Source organism: Macrobrachium rosenbergii, chromosome 30 (genome assembly GCF_040412425.1).
Source record: "Macrobrachium rosenbergii isolate ZJJX-2024 chromosome 30, ASM4041242v1, whole genome shotgun sequence".
Taxonomy (NCBI): Eukaryota; Metazoa; Arthropoda; class Malacostraca; order Decapoda; family Palaemonidae; genus Macrobrachium; species Macrobrachium rosenbergii.
In genome coordinates this window covers 33,716,067-33,724,295 of record NC_089770.1, presented here as the reverse complement: position 1 = coordinate 33,724,295, position 8,229 = coordinate 33,716,067, and the positions used below count along the sequence as shown (strand labels likewise).

The following is an 8,229-nucleotide window of genomic DNA, read 5'->3' as shown; positions in this document are numbered from 1 at the left end:
AGGAACAAATGTAAATGAAATTTCGAATGCTTTCAGTTCTCTGAACTCTTCCAGTAGCCCTGGACATGATAGACTGACCCTTCAGCAATTAACTGAGGCTCATCCGGTACTTAAAGTTTTACTGAGTTTATTCGTCACTTCCTGTTTTTGTCACCCATACTTCCCAAGAGCTCTTATTCTGGTCATACTTTCTCCTTTGATTAAAGATAAAAACGCCAACCACAGTGACATATCAAATTATAGGCCGATTGCTCTAGCCACTGTTATCTCAAAAAAGTTTTGGAGGTGATTGCACTGGACAGATGTAAAAAAAATAAGTGGCCTTACTGTCAAGTGACAACCAATTCGCTTATAAATCCCATCATGGAACAGAAATGCCTGTTCACATTCTGAAACACGTAACCGAGGAGTATAATGTTCTTAAAACACCTGTAATTGTTTGTTTCATGGATTATTTAAGGCTTTTGATCATGTGTCTCATAAGATGTCATTTGAAGCACTGTTAAAAAGAAATGTTCCTTGCTATATTATTAAACTGCTAGGCGAGTGGTATAGAAATACAAAAATGATTGTCAAATGGGGCCGTGTATTTTCCAGTGAATTTTCCACGTCATGCGGAGTGAGACAGGGAAGTTCACTCTCACCTTAACTGTTCAATCTATATATGGATGACCTCTCACATGGGCCGAGTCAAATTAAAGTGGGATGTTATTTAAACAACATGATTTTAAACCATTTGTTGCATGCCGATGGTATTGTTCTATTTGCTCCTTCAGCAGGTGGGCTACAGCAGCTTGTAAACATTGGTCGTGATTTTATGTCTGACAGGCTTCTGTTGTTAAATGTAAATAAGACCAAATGTATGATTTTTTCTAAGAATAAGGTATGTCCAACTAACATATCACCTATTGTTGTTAACAATGCAAGAATAGATTTTGTACCAAAAATAAAGTACAGTACATAGAATATTATTTTACTGCTCAGAATTCTGACGACGCCCATGTGAGTATTTGTACAGAGGTCTGTGTGCGAGGGACAATATGATTTTCAGGAACTTTTCTGAATGTAGCGATGATGTAAAGAAAATGTTTTTTCACAGTTTTTGTATAAGTTTTTATGGTATGTCTTTAGTTGTCAGAGCACAACAACGAACTATGAATAAGTTGAGGATATGTTAAAATGATAGCCCACGAATGCTCATGGGCATTCCGAGGCACGCAAGTGCATCCGCTCTTTGAGTGACTTTTGGTCAGCCATCTTTTCCAGAACAGAGGCAAAAATATAACATGCTATTTGCAAAGACTGAAGACTTTTGAAAACTGTATTATGGAGACGGTTGCCCACCAGTTTATTTGTATAATGCAATTATTTTCAAACACTGGAAAAACCTTATTTATTTCTTAGTGCATATGGTGCACTCCTTGTATGAGAATATAGCATTTCCTTATGATGTTTTATTCTGATATGCTACATATGAATATTTCCTTTTAGTATGAAGAATCAGTTGCATAATCCGCATCTTATTCGTAATCAGTTTTAACCCCTCCTTCATAATCATTTTTCATTCTTGTTTTCAATCTCACTCTTTTAGAGTCTGAGGGTTTATGTATGTTTGCGTGTCTGTTTGTCTATGGCCATCCGTGTCCGAAATAAAGCTTTTGAACTTGCATTCGAATTTCTTAGTCGGGATCGGTTGCTTCCGTTTAACGATTATGGTCTTCGGTTGATGGCCAGTAATCGATATTTTGCCTTATTTTCTTACTTTTTTTTTTGCTAGTCAACATTGGGAAGACCAACGTGCTGGCCATTTTTCCTTTTAAAAGATCGAATAACCCTTATCAAATCAGCATAAGGAATGCAGCAGAATTTATTCATGTCTCTTGTAATCAACTCTTGCTTCTCGAGCAGCAATTTCATTACCCAGATAAATCACCCATTATTATAACTGACACTCTTCCTTCATTGACTCTCAAGTTACATCACTTACAAGGAAGTTTCAACATGAGCAACGAATGAGTTTCGTTCACAAACACGACTTATTAACAGATACTCTAATTTATTAGAGGGGCAATATGAGTGGAGTGTTCAGCTCAAAATTATATAAGTAACAAAGGATTACTCTCGTTTTTAAGTTTCAATAAAAACCAGAAGATTAAACTTGTACTTAAATTTTAATTTTGTTTTAAGGTTTAGTTTTCAACTTGTGAGAACATTATTGGACAAACAAAAGCTATAAGTCACTTTTTTTAAACTTTTCCAGCAAAAGCCAGCTTTTAACTCTAGTAATTATATCAACTTTCCTCTATCGAACACAAGGAAATGTTCCTCCCTGCGCTCGTTTTTTAGTAGTGGATTTCTCAGTGGCCCATACTTCAAAGGTTCATTTACTCAAAGGTTCATTTACTCAAAAGGTTCATTTATTCAAAAGTTCATTTATTCAAAAGTTCATTCATTCAAAAGTTCATTTATTTAATCTCATTTATTTAATAAGACTAAAGACCCATATAAGTGTAATTAAAAATTAGTATATATGCCGCCACTAGTTGAACATATTTGGTTAATTTTCGTTAAACACTGTAAAAGTTCATAACTTTACCTTACAGAGATCAAGGTTTATTTCTGTTGTATAGAAGATTCAGTATTTGTTCTTTCTGGTGACAAGAATTATCAAGATTTTTTTTATTTTTGTGTTCACTCTAAAGCTATATATGATTACAATTCGGTTCAAGATTTTGAAATTGATTGCATTTGGATTAATTTCAGACTAAAGAATAACTAAATTCTCAGTCTTCACAAAGTTTGACTATAAACATCTTGACATATCAGAATTTAACAGGGTTTTGCCAAGTTAGAACAAACTAAACCATAGTAGTTTCAGGTATCAAGAGGGTGAAACACCATAACTATTGCCTTAAATATTATTACCAAGTGAAAGTACATATGATTTGACTCCTGGTTTATGTTAAAAATAAGCCACTTTATATCAGTCTTGGTACTGTAAAACCCTTTTGATTTTAAAACAAACCTGGTCAAGGTAAATAGACTAGAATGCTCTTAAAATAATTCAGAATTCATGGAAAGGAAACTAAATCCATTGCAATTGCTATTATTAGTGAAGGTAAGAATGTTCATAATTACATGTGCAACACAATACTATTTTAGTGTCAAATTTCACTCTGAACCACCAATGACGAACAACGTGTAGCATAAATAAGTATTTAGCAATCGCCAGAATCCACTCTCACCATATTTAGAGACTAAAGTGAAGTAAAAGCAACGAACACGGGAGTTCTTGAAATAACGGAAGTATTGTTCTCACTGTCTCGGCCCCATTCCAGTAAACATCCTCTTATGTGAAAAGACAGCTGCAGAAATGCATCGCAATTATAGTACAAAAACTTAAATCTATGATTCTGAGAGTAAAATAAGGTTTTACAACTTGGATGAGCTGAAACTTCACAATAGGCCTAATTTTCTCCTATACAAACCAACCATTTATAAAACCTTTGACCAGAGAAGAAAAACCAAAAGTCCTGCAAAGCAAGAGAGCAACCAGAGTACACAAAAGAGCTCATTAGTGGAGGGACCAAAGTAACGACCGCAAAAGGTCAACATTCAAGAGCTGCCGAACAAAATTACCGAAGGTCAGTTTACCAGGGCTGCTTTGGGATCTGATTTGTTAACTAATTTGAATGGAATCAAGTCCTTCAGCTTTATCATTATTGATACAAGTCAATTGACTATGAAAGCCATACCTAAGCATAGGTCTATCTATTGCATTAAAAGTGAAAAGAGAGGCCTGTTCATGGTATTAATGGCATGAGTTATCACTTACAGTAAAGTTATAAACTTTAAATAGTTAACAACTACGTTATGTTAACTTGTTTTATATAAACAAATGGAAGCTATAATTTAAGTTACATAAACTTTCAAAAAATTTAAAATTAAAATTTTATTTACCAAAGAAAATAACTACAGTAAATCTTAAAAGCAATAAATTATCAAGCCAAGTTATTTTATCTCAAAGCATTTTAAAAAGTTGTCCTTTTAAGTTAAGAAGCACAAAGTAAATTAACTATCTTTAGAATAATAAAGGGAATTTAAATAACATTAACTTTAATCTTATGAAACATTTTGAAACTTAAATACTTAAAAGTTAAAGTTCAGTATTGAAGATCTTATTACCAATTTTAAAAACAAAACTTCAAGTTAAAAGACTTTTACAATAAACTGCAACAATTCCAAAAAAATTATTTTCTTTAACTTTAAATGTAAACAGTTACTTGACTTGTCAAATCTTTCAAACACTAAAGAATCTAGTAAAGGGACGCTAACTAATAAAAGTTGGGCTGATTCACTCACCACCTGAAAGGAAAAATCAATTAGTAGTTGGCTAGCTGTCTGAACATACCGTGCACCTGCCCATAGGTCATAAGACCTATGGGACAGGGCATAGGAGGGGCCTCCACCCCTACAGGGACCCGCCCCTGTAGGGGTGGAGGTAAAAAAATGGTTTTATGAAGCCAAGGCTGGTAAGTGCAGAAGTCCGTTTTTGTGTAGCTTGAGACGAGTCGTTTTGCTTTATGAATTTTGTCTTCACTTATTTCTCACAGGCGTAGTTCATTTCACAAAGCGCTTCAGATTCCACTAAAATCTGTAAGTAGTTTCAGATTGTTAGTATAGCAGCATATGCATTTGCTTTAATAAATTAATAATTATTCCCACTCAAATCTTTACAACATTCAAGGTTGTTAAACTAAAAAAAATGGCTTTAAACAACAGCCACGTAAATTTTAACTGGTACATTGCGATTCCAAAGTACAATATCAATTTAATACTAACCTCTATAGACGATCGGAGATCTTTCGACCCTGAAAAATATTACGTTTGTAGTAGAGAAATAAATGACCCCTGGCCTAGTCGAGTTTTATTCCCAGAGTGAAAAACCGGAAGAACGCTTAACAGCCAAGATGTGTTTCAGAATATTGATCAGAAGCTAAAATAAAAACCTCAAAGACAAATATTCACTGTAAACGAATTGTGTTAAGCGTAGGTTAGTCATATCTTATCTTTTGTAGACCGAAAATAAAACAAAAAAATATGACATTTAAAATTTAAGAAAGTCTGAGCTACAATTTTAAAATCCAGTTGGAAAAGCTTAGTTCAAGAAACTAAGATTAAGTAAGCTTATTAAAACAAGCCAATGCGTTAAGTAACGAGACCCAGGAAGTACTAAGATTAGGAAAATTAAAAATGTGAACTGAAGTCACGAAACATTTGAAATTTGATAAAAATATTAAACAAAACTATAATAAAATTCGGCCCTGGCAGCGCACGAGAGTGTCCCATCATCTTCACGGAGACCATCTTCCAAACCACCACACTCCAATATTAGTTCAACGGACACAAAATCAACTCCTTCTCCTCATGTAGAAGGGAATTTTCCATAAACTGCGAAGCGTCGTCGTCAGAGGAAGAAATTTGTCGTTCCCGAAGCGAAAACTGGGAGAATGAGCAAAGGACCTGCTTGCAGGCAGGATTAATAGAGCACTTCAGCAATGTCCTAAGTTACTGGTGACAAAGAAGCCTAATATCAGATTTTTACTGGGCATTTACTTAGCAGCCTTAACTATTTGGCCTTTTGTTTGTAAGCACTTAATTTGGCAATTATCTCTTAGCTGTAATCATAGACTTTGTAAAGTTTTTATTTGTGAAAAAGAAAAATTAAACTGGATCTAAAGTGAGAGCCTCAGTTCATCAAAGTTAATAATATACTGACTATGGTCAACTTTATTGTAATGTTGTTACATGTTTTTTTCTGGCGTATTTTCTTGACAGGAAGGAGAGGCTCCTTGACACTGAACTAAGGCAACGGAAGCAGGAGACTTGTGTTGCTGCTTTTATCAGGCAGAAGTTGTAAACTTGAGGCGAGGAAGGAGCCTGGCATTACAGAATGCTCTTCTCTTTGCAAGAGATCCATTTAATTGATGGTTCACGTGTAGTTATCTTTTCAATAAATTGTTAAGTGGTGCCTGTATATAAATATGAACATTCATACCTTCACCAATAGTAATTAAATAACTAAGTTTAAGCCGAGTTACATAATTTTAAAGAAAATTTTTTTAATCAAAACTATTTTTCTATATTATTCCACAATATTATTTGTAAAATAATGATTTTGATACCTGAAACCAAGATTTGATTTGGTAGTTCTTTCAAAAATGAGAAATTCTTTCTTTGCTATGAGTAAAATATTTAATAGCATGAGTGATGAAGAAAATTTATCTACGTTTATAAGACAGTTTTTTTTATGGGAATTAAGTGGCACAGGTCCTGCAATGCTGTGTGTCGTGGCTTTAAATCTAGTTACCATGAAGCCATAAGCTACTGAAAAGTAGTTTTAAAGTTCATATTACTGCAAAGGTTAGCTTTAGTCATTGCACAGCTGATGGAAGTGGACCATCTTGATTTTTTTTACTTTTTAAACATGCGAATAGTTTGATTCTGATTGAAAAAGTTTATTGAACAAATGTGCAGGTTGTCGGACTTGTGAGCATAAGGTATTTAAAGCTATTACGAACAAAAAAGTGGTTTGTTTCAGTGAGACTTGAAGAAGGGGTTTGTTACTGACTGCACATGACCTTTGTCATGTTTGTCAGAACATTATCAAAACCGGTATAAAGCTTCTGGGAACTGGTATAATCCATACAGCTGGTATTGTTTCTAACTGAAATCCTTTTAACCATAATCTATCGAATGAGTCCTCTCTCTCTCTCTCTCTCTCTCTCTCTCTCTCTCTCTCTCTCTCTCTCTCTCTCTCTCTTCGAGTAACGACTGTAATTGCAGGATTAAATAAAGTCCCAATACACCTTAGTCACTACATATACTACGAACAGAATGTCCATCGCAGGTCTTAATAAAAACACATTTCTATTGTGCTCTGGTAATGTTGCAATTATGAAAAACACAATTAAATAACTCCATATATTTCGTAAGGTCTCGAGACATCGTGTTCTGAAGGTCTGTTTTATAAATCTCATAATGATTTTAATAGTACAAGTTTTCGTCATGAAATGCATTATGTATGACTAATAGCTACGTAATTGCCTTGGTCATAAATTATCCATTTTCAAAGACCGTTTAATTAGGCTCTGTCTAACTAATAACTTCTCATCTTCAAAGAATTACCTTAGGAACACTGGCCCTCCATTTACTTACTTACAAAAGGGTCCTTATATGTCATCTAACAAAAACTGGAATATCTTGAAAATGAAATACTGACTATTGTCAAACCCAAGAAAAGGATTTGGTTGCGATACGTTGAAGACATTTTCACGTTCTGGGATGGCAGAAACGGACACCACTTGCGCATCCAGAAAAATTTAATGGGGACCAGTTTTCATGTATATATATATATATATATATATATATATATATATATATATATATATATATATATATATATTATATATATATATATATATATATATATATATATGTATATATATATACACACATACACATCACGGAGGAAGTAATAGGAAAGGCATCCTCATCCTTTAACAGTTTATTTTCAATGCCGACATTTCATGACGAATTTCCAAGTCGCATTTTCAAGGCTATAGAATATAATTTATGAACAGTAATAACAAAACAATTCATGGAGATATGAAATGGCATTTAAAACGAAGCTCTTTACCAAGACAAAACATTTAAAATTAAAACAGTTCATTCTTAAGACAAACCCATTATAATTAAAAGGAGTTCACTAAAATCTTAAAACAACCTACCCATAAGGAAGAAAGAGCAAGACTAACATATAAATAAATAAAAACAGAGTGAGGAAAACCAGTTGCCCAAACTAGGCTATAAACAATTTTACAGAAGACGACTGAGTGTTTAACGACGGTACAGTCTTTTTGATAATTATGGATTCTAGGATGGTTAAGTCGTTGTTGTTCTGCACTTGTCCTAAGATGGAAAAATCCTTGATGTCAATATAAGTTTTACATAATTTTGAATGATTACGTATATTTGATTGTTCAGGATTAGATAACCTGCTACCTGTTCCCGGTGGGAATCTATGCGGACCTTCAACAGCCTCCTCGTGCATCCCACATATATCCCGTGATCACATCCCGGCCAAGTGTGTTTGTGTAAGACGCTGGACGAAAGCAGAGGACTGAGTCAGTCTTTGTCTCTAAACAGAGACCCTGTTGGTAAGGGATT

At 34.0% G+C, this 8,229-nt stretch overlaps 1 long non-coding RNA gene across 1 annotated transcript in view; it reads right to left on the bottom strand.

Moving 5' to 3' along the window:
- Positions 1–428: 428 nt before the first annotated feature.
- LOC136855171 (uncharacterized) overlaps positions 429–8,229 on the bottom strand; it is a 34,833-nt gene continuing 27,032 nt past the window's right edge. The window contains exons 2-3 of the long non-coding RNA XR_010857939.1: positions 4,843–4,871; positions 429–4,654 (exon numbers count right to left, since the gene is read on the bottom strand). This is a non-coding gene — a long non-coding RNA (uncharacterized lncRNA). The remainder of the gene's footprint in view (positions 4,655–4,842; positions 4,872–8,229) is intronic.